This window comes from Lolium perenne, chromosome 2 (assembly GCF_019359855.2).
Source record: "Lolium perenne isolate Kyuss_39 chromosome 2, Kyuss_2.0, whole genome shotgun sequence".
NCBI lineage: Eukaryota > Viridiplantae > Streptophyta > Magnoliopsida > Poales > Poaceae > Lolium > Lolium perenne.
This window is the reverse complement of record NC_067245.2, coordinates 156,436,932-156,453,219: the sequence shown is the minus strand read 5'-3', so window position 1 is coordinate 156,453,219 and position 16,288 is coordinate 156,436,932.

Genomic DNA, 16,288 nt, shown 5'->3' with positions numbered 1-16,288 from the left:
GCCTTGGAAGGATCAATCCAAAAGGTGTTTGCATGGAATGCCATGTGGTCATGGTAGTGGTGTTCCAAGTCTTCCGGATAGGTCATGCTCCAAGATGCCCTATAAGATTCTTGAGGAATCACTTCTTGCACGGGGTTGACCACCAAGGCAAGGTTGGACCCTTTTGTCATCCCAATGGCACGATTGCGAGAATCATGAGAGTTTTGCTCAAGCACCTTGAGAGCTTGCATCTCGTGCACGGCTTGTTGAGAGGTGAGAGAGGCATAGCATTCTCTTCCTACAAGTGTCTTGACATCAATAGGCTCGAACGGCATCATGCACTCAATGTACTTCTCCTTGATCCAAGAGTCATTAATGTGAGAGGCACCAACAATCCGGAAGGCGTCGGCAACGGTGAGAAGTCTTCCATACATGTCTTCATGATCTTCATCCGGAAGCCTCATGAATCCTTCGGCTTTATTCCGAAGAGCATTATACTTGTTCCTTCTTGTGCTCTCGCTTCCAATGCAACTCGCGGCCAAAGCATCCCAAGCATCCTTGGCGGTGGTGAAATGCCGAACACGAGTCAACTCCTTTGTCCCCACGGCGGTTTGAATCATGTGCAAGGCGGTGTTGTTGAGTTGACTATCAACCGCTTCTCTTCTAGTCAACTTCTTGGGGTTGTAAGGATTGAAGCCTTCCTCGATGATTCTCCAAAGTTCATTGGAGGCACTGCGAACATGAGAGCTAAACTCAAATTGCCAAGTATCGTAATCATTAACGGAAAACTTAGGTGGGTCGCCCCGGATGTTTATATGAGGATGGGGAACCGGTATATCGGGTGATTGGAAAGGTGGAGGTACTCGATTGTAGCTCTCACTTCCACTAGTTCCCTTGGGAGATGCAATGGGGGGTAGCGGATCACCTTGTCTTAAACCTTTTTTTTTGTTTGAAAATATCCGCCAATGTCATCATTGACTTTAATGGCGACACTTCCTCCAAAAACAAAGTTATGAATTAGAGCTCGCCACTCCTCAGAAAATCCTTTCATTCTGAGGGTTTGCTGAAGGAAAGTGAAAGGATCGTATGCCGCACCTAGAGGGGGGGGTGAATAGGTGCTAACCAATTTTTAGTTCTTTTTCAATTTAGGCTTGACACAAAAGGTAAATTCTCTAGATATGCAACTAAGTGAATTTACCTATATGACAAGGCTAACAACAAAGCAAGATATATCTAAGCAATATAGAGATAGAATAGGATAGAGGTAACCGAGAGTGGAGCACGCGATGACATGGAGATGATTCCCGTAGTTCCCTTCCTTTGCAAGAAGGTACGTCTACGTTTGGAGGAGTGTGGTTGCTACGAAAGCCAAACCAACAGCCACGAAGGCTTCACTCAGATCTCCGGTGAGCAACGCCACGAAGGCCTAGCCCACTTCCACTAAGGGATTTCCTCGAGGCGGAAACCGGGCCTTTACAAGGTTCTTGGGGCACACATCCACAACCAAATTGGAGGCTCCCAAATCTGTTACAACACAACAATCAACAACAATACATCAACACAAATCAACTAGGGAACCAAATAGGAACACTAGCATGAGATCCCTCAAACAAGAGAGGGGGAAATGAAGAACGCTTCGGTGAGGATGTAGATCGGTGTCTTCTCCTTCGAATCTCCAAAGATCAAGAGCTTTGGTTGGGGGAGGAAGGAGATCTTGCAAATCTTGAGTTTATTGAGGTGGCTCTAATGGAGGTGGCTTGGCAGATTTCTTGTGTAATGATTGAGCAAGCAACCAAGGTAGAAGAAGGGGGTATTTATACCTCCCCTCAAAATTGAGCCGTTGCAGCTTCCGGGGGGCCGGATATTCCGGCCTAAGTAAGGGCCGGATAATCCGCCCCCCCGGATAATCCGGCCTTCGGGACAAAACCGTGACTTTATCCGGCCAAATATCCGGCCCAATGCCAGACTTGTTTTTCTTCCAGTCCTTAGCCAAAATTGAGGGGGCCGGATATTTCCAAAATATCCGGCCCGGATATTCCGGCCCTGGTACAATACCGGGACAATATCCGGGCAAATGTCCGGCCCCTATACTGCGCTGCTTTTCCCTCGAAGACTTAGCCAAAATCAGGGGGCCGGATATTTCAACAATATCCGGCCCGGATTATCCGGCCTGGCCATCTTTTTGCTGTTAACTTTTGACAGACCGACCAAATCCAACACAAATAAATATGAATCTATGTAATCCCTGTACCACTTAAACAAATATTAGTGTATCACATATATTGACATCAAACACACAAAACATAATGTGAGAGATGTTCTTTCAGAAAGACCACTTAACTTTATCATAGGCCTTTTCGAAGTCGATCTTTAGGATAACACCACTCATGTTTTTACGATGTAACTCATGAATTGTTTCATGCAAGGTAACAACCCCATCGAGGATATATCTTCCTTGCATGAACGCCATTTGAGTAGCGCGAACCACGTGGTCGGCTACAGAATTAAGCCTAATAGTAGCTACTTTTGTAAAAATCTTGAAACAAACAGTAAGAAGGCAAATCGGCCTATATTGTTGAATCCTTTCAGCCTCATTAACCTTAGGCAATAAAATGATCTCTCCGAAATTTATATGGAAGAGCTCTAGTTGGCCCACATGAAGCACCGCAAAAAGATCCATCATGTCCTTTTTTATTATGTCCCAGAATGTCTGATAAAACTATGCTGGGAAACCATCCGAACCTGGCGCTTTGTTGTGCTCCATTTGGAAAATTGCTTTCTTTACTTCCTCCTCCGAATATGGGGTGGTCAGAAAATCATTTTCCTCAGCAGAAACTTGAGGTATGTCATCTATCCGGTTCTCATCCATTGACAGATTACATTCCTCAGGTTCATCAAACAGGCCTTTGTAATAATTTGTAATATAAGATTTGAGCCGCTCGTGACCTTCGATAGTGCCCTCTTCTTGTACTAAATAATGAATAAGTTCCTTCCTGTGTCTGCCATTGGCTACACTATGGAAGTATCTTGTATTCGAATCTCCTTCCAGAAGAAATTGAGCTTTCGATCGTTGATACCACTTGAGTTCCTCCTCGTGGAGAATCCCAGCTAACTTTGCATTTGATTGACTTTTCAGTTCAATTTCATGTGTAGTTAGTGGTCTCACCTCCGCTAGAGCCTCAATATCATCTATAATTGAAGACAATTGGAGCTTCTCATTTTTTAGCTGCCCAGTCATGTGTCTTGCCCATCCTCCAAGGTATCTACACGTAGCGCATAATTTGTTATTCCACCTTTGAATAGGGTCAAGGCCAGCAACCGGTTTCTCCCATATTGTCCTCACCAGATCGACAAATCCTTCCCTGTTGAGCCATCAAAGTTCAAATTTGAACGGACGTTTGCTCAAAGGCCTATGATTGCCAGTGGTGATTAGAATGGGAGCATGATCCGATAAAGACTCAATACGAGGTAAAGCGCGTACAGAAACCATAGGGTATTTCAATTCCCATTCAGAATCCATTAGTTCGCGATCCAACTTCTCATATGTAGTAGGCGAAAGGGAATTTGCCCAAGTGAATTGCCTGCCACACATTGTAACCTCTCACAAGTCCATACTATCGATGACAGCATTGAACATGAAAGACCAATGATGGTCGAAATGGCCTCTACTCTTCTCATGAGGAAATCGTAACAAATTGAAATCCCCTCCAATAATGAGTGGGTGTGGATTATCCACTGTAAGATTAACCAATTCACGAAGAAAGGCAGGTTTAAATTCAGGTTGAGCAGCCCCATAAACTGAGACCAAACTCCACACGAAATTCGGTCCTATTGCGGATATGGAGCTTTATATGATAGTCTCCACCCGAAATATGCAACACTTCCATGGAGGAGTCACGGACCCCAATTAACATGCCCCCAGAACGACCCCGCGGTGGTCGGGAGACCCAAGTAAAGTCCACCCCGCCAGAAAGGCGTTGGAGTAAACTTCTTGAGAAATCCCTTCTACCGGTCTCAGAGATAGCAATAAAATCTAAAGAATGATCACTAATGCATTCTGCAATGTGCAAGTGTTTAGCCAAGTCTCGAAGACCTCTGCTGTTTTTAAACATGCCATTCATTAGGAAACAACAGTTGATTTTGACACCTTAGCCTTCTTAGAGGGTCTAGCAGTCTTTTTTGTGGAGGAAGATTTAGATTTTCGGCCGGAAGCTTTCAGATCATAGACTGAGTTAAGCACTGCCTCATCCAAACCCACCTCAGATACCTCTCCAACTAGATGAGAAATGAGCTGACCATCTGTATCGGAATACAGCTCATCCTCATCTACATGTGAGATATCCGGCTTACTAGAAACCTCATCTCCATACGTCTCAAAGCATTAGCCGACACATTGACCGCACCCACAGAAGAACCCAAAGAAACACCTATTTTTAAGGTCTGATGTGATGCCCATGGTTTTTCTATTGGTTTTAATAGTCATTTAAAGTCTACGTCAGTGTTCTACATCTCCATTTTACTATTTACATAAGTTTCTTGTAGACCAGCTTTGTTATCCGATACTCATGGCTGCATGTTTTCTTTCTAATTTCGTCTATCAAATAATTGCATTGATTTTGTATGGGCAGCTAATGGTCATTTACTAATTTACATTTGCATCTTACCTTTTATGTCAATGCATACACCTTCAAGACTTTATATTTTCATTGGAGTAAGTGCTGATTTACAGGACGGTTCTCTTCTGGATTGTGGTTATCAAATAATATGCGCCCACAAAGACTGCACTTCGAGTTTGTTCGCTTTACACGGCTCACCTTGTCTAATGAATTTATGTCGTTGCTGACTGCATTATGTCTTACTGGAGTGTTGGCATACACCTCGTTATTGAGATAGGTTTAGTTTAGGTGTCGTTTTTGTTAGTTTGGTCAGATTCGATAGGAGCCAATTTGAGTGTTGAAGTATGCCAGAGTGCCTCAGTGGTACCAATGATGTTCCTCGACTCTTTGGATGCATGAATTTTTACGGGGACAATACTGAATTAATTCTTGAATACAAGTGTGTCATGTTTCTGTACAATGTTATATATGGCTTGCTTTAATCTAGGCTTCATGCTATCTCAAGAGCATCCCCGCATTCTCGTCACTACTGGCTTAAATTGTACGATCCACAAATTCTAGAGTTGTTATCTTCGGTAAAAGCTGGTAGTTGTATCCTGAAAGCTTGGATGGATTAGCCAGGGTTGAGACTTGAGAAATGATCTGGTTGTAGCTATTAACTGAGCCAATACGTGTGCTTTTTTTTTTCTTTTCAAGAGGAGCTAGTATGTTTGCTAACAAAGGTATAACTAGACATGTCTAATATTTTTCTTTTCTAAAATTATTTTTATTTGTTTTCTGTTTTCTGTTTTATGTTGTTGTCTTAAACTTTGTTTTGAAAAACATGAACTTTTTTTGAACCATGATTTTTATGGAACCCTAAAACATTTTCCGAATACATAAAGATACTTTTTCAATACCATGAATAGAAATTTGAACCATCCTGAAAATACTTTCAAACGCATGAACATCCTGATATGAACATATGTGCATGTTGCTTTTGCTGCTAAGTTTTTCAGTAAATTGTATGTACAGTTGCAACCGCAAATGCAACTAAGATAAATGATTTGTGTCGTTAGATTTTTTATTCAAGATTCATGATGGTCGTGAGTTAACATGGGTTGTAACTCTTTTTAAATTGTTTTTCCAGCGTTTTTGCATCCCGATTCGTGTGTTTTATGACTTGCAAGTTGGTTTTGCAATTGTGTTTTTTCCAGTTGCAAGTTAGGTTGCAACTAAGATTTTTCCAGTTGCAAGTCGAGTCGGAACTGAGCTTTTTATAGTTAAATGTCGAGTCGCAACTGAGTTCTTTTTCCCAGTTGCAAGTCGAGTTGCAATTGAGATTTTTCTAGTTGCCGCAACTTAAATTTTTCTGGATGCAAGTTTGATCAGTTGCAAGTGTAGTCGTTTGATCAGTTGCAAGTGAAATCGCAACTGAGACTTTTATTCAGTTGCAAGTCTATGTGCACTTGAAAATTTTCTTGTTCTGAGATTTTCTTTTCAGTTCCAAGTCGAGTCGCAACTGCAATTTTTTTCCAGTTCCAAGTTTAATTGCATCTTAGATTTTTCCAGTTGCAAGTCGAACTGCAACTAAGATTTTTGTAGTTGCAAGTCTGCAAGTCGAGTCGCAACTAAGATTTTTTTTTTATTTGCAAGTTGTGTTGTAAATTTGTTTTTTCATGTCGGGTCGCATTTGATATTTTTCAGTTGTAAGTTGAGTTGTAACTGAGATTTTTCCAGTTGGAACCTTTTCTAATTGTAAGTTGAGTTACCTTTCTAGTTGCAATAGAGATTTTTCCAAACAGATATTTTTTCAGTATTTTTTTAGTTGCAAGTCGAGTTACAATTGATATATTTACAGTTAGAAGTCGAGTTGCAACTAAAAAAGTCACTTATTTAAAATTACGCCCCAATATTTTGATAAATTTGTGCAGAAGTTTTTTTTTGTTGAATACTGTTCTTTTCTCTCCATATGGACTTGTAGTATATTGGCAAGCAAGTAGTGTGCGCGTTTTGTTGAGTGTGAGGGTGATTCCCATTGCACTAAAAGAAAGGTATATCACTTTGGATTCTTTGTTAGTTGGTGCATCTCCAATTGTATGTCGAGTCGCAACTGAGTTCTTTTTCCCAGTTGCAAGTCGAGTTGCAATTGAGATTTTTCTAGTTGCCGCAACTTAAATTTTTCCGGATGCAAGTTTGATCAGTTGCAAGTGTAGTCGTTTGATCTGTTGCAAGTGCAGTCGCAACTGAGACTTTTATTCAGTTGCAAGTCTATGTGCACTTGAAAATTTTCTTGTTCTGAGATTTTCTTTTCAGTTCCAAGTCGAGTCGCAACTGCAATTTTTTTTCAGTTCCAAGTTTAATTGCATCTTAGATTTTTCCAGTTGCAAGTCGAACTGCAACTAAGATTTTTGTAGTTGCAAGTCTGCAAGTCGAGTCGCAACTAAGATTTTTTTTTATTTGCAAGTTGTGTTGTAAATTTGTTTTTTCATTTTGGGTCGCATTTGATATTTTTCAGTTGTAAGTCGAGTTGTAACTGAGATTTTTCCAGTTGGAACCTTTTCTAATTGTAAGTTGAGTTACCTTTCTAGTTGCAATAGAGATTTTTCCAAACAGATATTTTTTCAATATTTTTTTAGTTGCAAGTCGAGTTACAATTGATATATTTACAGTTAGAAGTCGAGTTGCAACTAAAAAAGTCACTTATTTAAAATTACGCCCCAATATTTTGATAAATTTGTGCAGAAGTTTTTTTTTTGTTGAATACTGTTCTTTTCTCTCCATATGGACTTGTAGTATATTGGCAAGCAAGTATCGTGTGCGCGTTTTGTTGAGTGTGAGGGTGATTCCCATTGCACTAAAAGAAAGGTATATCACTTTGGATTCTTTGTTAGTTGGTGCATCTCCAATTGTATTTGCCCCTGGTTAGACACCTAAAATGAACACCAACTTGCCTTCTTTTTTAAGAAACAATGAGTAGCTAGGATGATGCATATCATCGATTGTTATTAGTACTAAGGAGAACGCTGGGAAGTGGGACAATGCATATCATCGATTGTTTGTTACTACTTAGCAAGTTAGCAGAACCAGGCGGAGAGGATCGCACAGGTGTTTTTGGCATGTTTTGGTTCAATAGAAGGCCAGCCCAACAACTCAACCAACTCAACAAAATAACGACCCAACAAACAAGCAGTAAAAACTTGGGCTCAATTTCAACCCACAAAAAATTATGATGTCATTCTACTGAGAGTTAACCTAATTCTCATTAAACTGAGTTCTAAGACACCCATTGCTAATTCTCGCTCAGTAGATTTTCTAACCGTTAGATTATGCGCGGAGATTTGTGCAGAAACTTTTTGTTTGTTGGATAATGCTCTAATTTTGTTGTCAAAGTAAATCGATCAACCGTGCACGCTGGTCTAATTTTACTAAGAGTTAGATTAGATCTCAGATAACTGAGCCCTAGTGAGACCTTAAAAATAAATGCTCGTGTATTTTGAGAAGAGGAAATAATATAACGGCAAAAAAGTCGAAAAGTATATTTGGCACATGAGCACCAGTGCTCCTGATTTTAAAAATCATATTTTTTGGATTTCAAAAAATATGAAATTAAATACCCACATACATATAAATATTCTGAAGGTACAGTAGAAATTTTGGAGAAAAATATGTTATATTTAAGCTATGCAAAAAAAGAAAAATTCCTGACAAATATATACCTCTATACGTAGCCACAATTTTTTTTTCCTGTAGCTCAAAATACAATGCAATTTCTACCGAAATTTTGCATGAATATTCAGAACATGTGTATGCATTCATGGAATAAATGTGATAATTTTTTGAAACGCAGAAATATATTTTTTAAATATTTTGAAAACTGAGAGCACTAGTTCTCATGTGCACCAAATTTGCTTCACAAAAAAGTAAAAAGGCTAGAAAAAATGAAAGAGAATAAAAATAAAGCAAGAGAAGGAAATAAAAGAAGAAATAGAATAGTAAACAGAAAAGAAGCCAAGAAGTAATATTTTTGTAACTCGTGATCAGTATGTTTTTTAGAGTCCCGGTCAATACTTTTTTATAGTGTCTGATCGATTTTTTTTTCCTTTGAACATTTTCCAATCGATACTTGGTCCATTGTCTTTGAGGTGGGCCGACCAAACGGTTCTGGGATAAACGAAACGCCTGCGCGGATAGACGGACGGCCCGCGCACGCTCTCATGGGGCGACGTAAATGGACCGACCCGTCCGCCGTGACCCATCGGCGTCCCAAGTGGAGAAAGCAGTGAGCCCACGCGGGACTAAGGGTCTGTTCGGTTGTGAAATTAGATGGAACAGAATGGAAATGAGCCGTTCTCACGGTCGGTTGCTAGATACTACGTAGGATGGAATGAGCTCGTTTCCCGAATGGAAATATTCGGCTTAGATGCGGAACGCACCCGTCCGAGCAAATCGGCCGGACGAGGTGGAACCGAGAGCAATGGGGGAAAAAAAGTCACATCCCGCTGCGTGTCTCACCCTCAAACCGTATTCGCACCCTTCTCTCCACCGCGCCACCTCCACCCCGCACGGTCGCTGCCACTCGCACCCACGCCGGCGCCGCATCTGTCTCCCACGCACGCAGAGGCGGGATCGAGCGGGAGCAGGTGCGGCCACCACCACTCGGACCCATGCCGGCGCGGCCACCACCACTCGCACCCACGCCGGCGCCGCCACCATCTCCCACGCACGTAGAGGCGGGATCGAGCGGGAGCACGCGCGACGGGGACGGAGCCTACGCAGGGTGATGACCACATGCAACTTGTAGCCATTCCATTCTCATCCAATTCCAAAACCGAACACATGGATGGAATGGTTTCTTGATAATTTTTTATCCACACTGAACACAAGAATGGAATGGTTCCATAAAATGGTTGTATTTCATTCTCTCCCATTTTACAACCGAACAGACTCTAAGAGAAACGGTAATAAAAGGAACGAAATGGGTTAGGAATTGCCGCGATCGCCACTGGCTAGGCTTATTGTGCCTGGCCATTTAGCTTTTTTCGTTTTCGTTTTCACTTTTTTATTTGTTTTTCGGTTTTCTGTTTTATTTCATTTTCTTTTCTGTTTATTTTTCTTTTGTTCAAATTAAAAACATCTAAATTCGAAAATTCTTCAAATTCAAAAAAATACATTTAAATTTGAGAATTATTCAAATTCGAAAATTATTCAAATTTGAAATTTGTTCAAATTCAAAATTGTTCAATGTTCAATTTTGGAATTTGTTAAAATAAAAAAATAAAATTAATGTTTTTCGAATTTTAGAAAATATTTTAGAAAAAATCATGTTTAGAAAATGTTCTAATTTATATAAAAAAATAGATTTTGAAAAAGTTTATTCTTCAAAAAAATCAGATTAAAATTTAAAAAAATTTAAAACGTATAAAATGAAACAACAAAAAAGGAGAAAAACAAAAAAAACGTGACTGGGCCGGCCCAACACCTACCCTAGGGGGCGGGGTGCGGCACCTGGTCCGCACCAATCAGGGTGGTGTATAGCAGTTTCCTTTTTTTTTCCCTTTAACCAAGCTGGGGCTTGGCTCCGATCGAAGAGATGCCGTTAGAGCATCTCCACTGCGGCCCCGATAGCGTCCACGATAGCATTTTCGGGCCCGGCATCAAAAATGGGCTCACACCGGCGCGCCCCAAAAATCGTCGGCGCTTTTTCGAGCCCAATAGAAGCACCGGCAACCCCCGTGCGGCCCCTTCGCGAAGGGCGCGAATCAGACGCGCCGGCGCCTCTTGGCACGTCGGTTTTCGCGGGTGGGGCCGCCTTGGCAGCGAGAAGACGCGACGGTTCGTGTTGGAAACGACGCATGAAGGTTGGTCATCGGCGTTAATGGTCTCCCGCCCGGAAACCGAGGCGGCGAAGAGGGCGACGACTGGCCACACGGTGTCCACCCGCCTCCCCCCACACGCCTACACCGCCGTAAATGCGGGTAGTTGGCACCCCTATTAGTATGAACGCCGTCCACCGCCGCGGCGCTATCCTCTCATCTCCACCACCGTAGCCGCGATGTCCTCTCTCGTCTCCACCACCGCCGCCGCGCCATCCTCTCCTCTCCACCACAAAAATGTCGCGCTGGCTCCGCACGTTGTACTCCATGCTTGGCCTCAACGGCCGCGCGCTTCCTGCGGTGCCTCAACCACCACCACAGCCGCCATAGCTCGACGTCGCAATCGACCCACGGTTCGCGGTGTGGGACGAGGCGTACGTTGCAGATGCAGAAGCTGAGGCGGTGGAGGAGGCGGCGCAGTGGGGCGAGCAGCCGCAGGCCCCCGCCGACCCGGAGCAGGCGGCGATCCTAGCATCGTTGAACGCGCAGCGCTTCCAGAGGTTGAAGGAGGAGGAGCGGGAGTTCTTCAATGACGTGAACCTCGAGCACGCCCTCAAGATCTCGCGCCAGCGAGCGGCCACGGAGGAGGCGGGACACCTCCTCATGGTGGCAGAGCGGCAAAACCTGATCGAGTTGAACGCTCATCACCACGCCGAGGCGTTCACCCGCGAGCTAGCGAGGCTCGCCCAGAACGAGGCGTCTCGGCAATGGCTGGCAGAGCTGAGGGGACAGCGCCGCCGCTAAGCTCATGCGACGCTGGCCGCCATGCTCCACCGCTAGATGTGCGAAGCAAGGGCAGAGAGGTGGGCACAGACGCAGGCGGCAAAGGGGAAGAACGACGACGAGGCAGGCCCTATCGCGCACCCCAACCGACGGCCAGTAGATTAGTGTTAAGTTTGAATTTTATTTATGTTTAAATTCAAGTTAGTTTTGTATAGATTTCGTTCGAATTTCGTATGAATATTATTTTTTAAATGTCTTTTTAAGTTTAAATTTCAATCAGGGCTATCGTATGGTGGTCGTCCGTGTGGGAGCAGCATCCCCAAGTAAAGGATGATTTGTCAGCGTTCTCATAAACCCTCCTACGGTACTACCGCCGCCTCTGCTGACGCATATTTAAAGCCGCCGCCGGTCCAGAGGGCTCCTTTGATTCATAGGATAGGAAAATCATAGGAATAGGAAAAGTGTAGGATTGGAATGACATGGCTACTTGAATCCTATGGAAAGATGAAGTGTGTTTGATTGTAGCAAAGGAAATTTTCCATGAGGTCATACCTCATGTTTTTTTCCTATAGGATTTACACTACAAGATTCCTATAGGATTAATTCCTATAGGATATGTTCCTATGAATCAAACAACATGTGTAGTAAATTTTCCTATAGAATTAAAATCCTATACTATTCCTATGCAATTCCTACGAATCAAAGGAGCCCTCAGGTTGGTAGGTCGAAATATGTGACGGCCGGCGACGTACGAGCAGACGCTGACATGTTGTTCCGGGAGGTAGTAGTAGCTGGTGTCAACCTTTTCAGGGCGCGGGAACGACACAGACAGAGCGGGAGAGAGGTCTGGATGGCCGCAAGCTAGCGTCTCAGTGACTTTTGCCAATTTTTGTTGGTGGTGGTGGCTAGGGGCGACGCGACCTCCAATCATTTTGCCCTCACCTCACCGTCACCGGGGAGCAGCACGGGCACGACAGTCTAGTCTAGCAGGGGCGCAGAGCAATAGCATAGAAGTTGGCGCTCTGGGTCTGGGGTGAAGGAAGGACACAGTCCGCCGTGGAGGGGGACAGGAGTCGCGTAAAGCCTCTGCCGCTGCCCCGCGAGGTCGTCTTTCGCTTTGAGCAGAGAAAACTATGCCACTCCGTCTAGGAAGGAGGTAGGCAGGAACGCCTCTTTTCCCTGTGCGGCGACCTCTCCTTTCCCTTTCTTCTTGCGTACCACTGGAGTCGCATGCAGCAGGGCTCAAAGTCTAGCCTAGCCTAATTAGTCAAATCATTCCACATGCTCACGTCTTGGTTAGGCTAAAGCCCAAACGATTAGTAATATGGACGTTGTCAAGGCGTCCATGAGGCTTAATTACGTTTATTCCACATTCTCACTTCTTGGTCACGCTAAAGGCCAAACCAAACGGTGAAGAAGAAGATATGAAGGTTGTCAAGGCGTCCATGAAGCTTACGTTTATTTGAGTAGCAGCCCACACATTTGGGAAGTGATACATCCATCCGCTCTGGACGCAGCCAAGGGGCAACCGCTAGAACGCAGCATTACAGACATACGAGGCATGCACTAGGAAGAAGTGAAGGAATATGCAAGCCTTGCAAAACAGGGGGTTTTTACCTTTTGTCACTCTACAATTTGCCCTCTTTTAATTTGATATATGTTTTTTGCCACACTTTATTTTAGCACTTATATTATTTCCACGTTTGATTATTCTTTTGAGGATTTAGGGCAAAACTTCATGACACGAATGCCCCTGGCTTCAAGGGGAATAGAATCATCCCGTTATTTCTTTTCTCCCCTGTTCAGAATGGGGCAGGGAAGAAACCTAGCTAGCTGCTCGCGCAGATGCCGTTGGCGCCGTTGCACGCTGCTACACCTTGGCAAGCACAGTTGCACCTCTCTGATCTGCACCGTGCGACCACCTGCAACGCCGCACCTACCAGCTCCTCCTCTAACCCTGCTATGTCACACATAAGCTCCAGCTCGGCTGCAACACCTAAGCCTAACTTTCCGCTGATTCCTTGCCCGCATTGTGGTTGCAACAAGGTTTTGTTGCGACAGATCGATTAGCCGCCGAAATTCAACCAGATTAAGACATCCGCATCCAAATGAAAAACTGGAGACTGGATTGAAACAAAAGGGGGGAGAGGCGGCCAACCAACTCGTCACCGATGCCAGAGCCCCTATCCTTACCCTAGCTCTCAATACAAGGGAGGGGAGATGAGGGGAAATACCTAGCATCGTTGGGGAGTGGTCGGCATGTTCATTGGAATCCTGCCGCTGGCCTCCCTTGATTTCTCTTCTTAGGCCGCCCGAGGGTTACCGCTGGCCACCGCTTGCTTCCTTTTCTCAGGCTGTGAACCGATGGGAGCGAATTGGTCAACCTTTCGTCCTCCAATTGATTCATGTCAAACAGGTACAATGTATTTTTCATAGGCCGGACCTTTTAGGGGGGCAAATAATATAGTTTCAAAGTAAAATGTGAGAAAAAAAAGTAGAGGTCAAAATAAAAGAGGGCAAAATGTGGAGTGACAAAGTAACCGCTCACCCCACCCCGGCAAAACAATGCTTTGCAAACAAGCTCATGAATCGGCGCCTCACCTCTACTCCCATTTTCATAATACCACATGGCCCGGCCTCCCTAGCATATGCATCCAAAAATGGTCAAAAGGTTCTCCATAGACGGATGGTTGTACTTTATGGCTTGCAATGCCTCTTCAAACCGAAAGGCAATGGACTTCCTCACCTCGTTAACTAGTTGGATGATATAGAAGGAGAGAAATATGAGGGTCTTCCGAAATAAGTCCACCCGTCCTACCATTCTACTCGAGATTAGAAAGAAAGAAACGAAGCTTTTGGTTGTCAAATTTTTTAGTAATGTAAGAGTAATCCGTTTTTAACTACATTTGCTACCTTGTCGTGTTATTGACTAGTACCTCGTCATGGCATGCCTCTCGTCCTTATTTTTTTAAAAAAATGCTTCTACCGCGGCCGCTGCTTCTACTATATCTGTGCTTGCTCCTGGCATTGCAGAGAACAATTACTAGCGTGCCAGTATTAGTAAGTTTCACATCACGCATCCAGGCCCCGATTAGTTAATTTTAGCATCGATCAGCGGCTTCACGTGATGGAGTTCGCCTGCAGGCGGCATCATTCGTCGGCGCCAGATTCGTCGGCTTCATTGCATTTCGGCCTATCCGCTCTGACAAGCGCATCCCTCTGACCTTTCGACCTGCTTCTGCTTCTCGTTTCTTTTGCAGGGAGCCGTCTCGATCCATGCGAATCAATGGAGGGAAGCCAAAACAAGTGGGCGGGAACCCGTTGGCCGTTGTGTCAAAATAAAACAGTCCTCCAAGCCACCTGGGCCGTACTTCTGGGGCACCACCGGACGGTACGTTCCTGTATCGCTGCTGCCGATTCCCGTGTGAGCGAGCCATCCCGCTGACATGGCACTGCCTGTTCTTGGCGGCCGCGCATGTGAGCCGATTCATTTGATGAATATTTATCATAGGATGATTCATTTGTAAAATATTTATTATATAGATCATATTGTTGGGCTTCAACAGATAATGCAAATGTGAAAAAACGGCCAAGCCACGTGATGTAAAAATGCATCACCCGGGATGTGATGTACCGCAAAAAAAACTATCAGCGCGAGCCCACCACGCGACCACTACCCCGTGTCGTCGACGTAGCTAGCTCAGCCTACCGCCGGCCCCTAGCTAGCTCCTATGCCCCACCAGCTACCGCACACCATCGGCCGTCGAGCTTCGCGTTGCACACCCGGTATAAAATTTTGCTTTGTTTCCTAGCAATTTTTGTCTCTAAATTTCGTTGTGTTCTTTCAATTATAAAATGGCACCTTCATTTTGGAATTGTAGATGAGTTCGAGCTCATATGAATATTCGAGGTCCGAGAAGGAGTTTCTCCATGGAAGACGAAGAAGACACCGCAATGGTTCTTGCATTGCACGCGAACAAGCGGCTGAAGCATGGCGATTTCATCTTAAGCCATGAAACACTGCGTCGGGAGAGGGTTGATCGTGATCGCGGGCAGATGCGCATCTAGTTTGTCGAGCCGCCGTTATATCCCGAACGCTACTTCCATTGCCGGTTCCGGATGGGGACGGAGTTTTCCAAGTACATTGCAGAGTCGATGAAGTCGCATGACTCCTTCAATCGAAAGAGGAATGAGGCTGTCCAGCTTCGACATAGCACATTCTAGAAGGTGTTTGAACATGCATTGAAAAGTGAGAAGTGCACTTTTTTGTGGATAAGATTTAAAGTAAACGGTTCAATTCAATTATTTGAGGGCGGAGTGAAGATGGAGATGCTCTCCATCGATCGACCGCGAGGACAGATGCATTAATCCAATTATTTATGGTGCTCTCCGTACATTATATGATGGTGAAACTTAGAGGAATCCAACATGGATTCGAAAAAAATGAGTGGTGGAGGGGTATCACGTGGTAGTACGTATAAGTGTGAGTTGGATGTAGCAATGGGCATGGATGGACAAGAAGATCTTCCCAGCCATTCATGGCAGCACGATTGCTCTGGGTACGGAACGCGCGCATCGTCTCATTCATGGATCGATCGCCGCAGGAGTACCTAGTACGTACCTCGCTCTCGCTGGCTAACTTGCCGCTGCACGCTCCGCTGTCGCCGCTCCTCAATGATCGCGTTTCACGAGGTTGATCGGACACGGAGTAAATGCACGCTGCTCGTACTCGGCCCCACTTGCCAGCGTCACACTTTCCGTGCGCTCGACCAAGCAGTTACTGGTACCTGAGCACACCGCGGGCCCAGCAGTCGGGGTTTCTGCGGGTTCCACCAGTCAGCGTCGTCACAGATAAAACTGGGTGCCGCGCGCGCGGCTGGGGTGGTTGGTTCGAAAGAGGTCAGCGCCGGCGGTTCCGATCCCTTCCCTTCCCTTCCAGGCCAGTGGGGTGTGGGGTCAGATAATAAAGGTTACTTTAATTGTCCTACCGCAGTGTCGCTCGGCGCCCGGGCCAGCGGTTTAATTAGTACGTACATTTATGTAAGGCCGGTTAATTTTACCGTGAGCACTAAATTAGTAATTAACCGCGTGCATGCGTAACCGCCGCGAAATAAA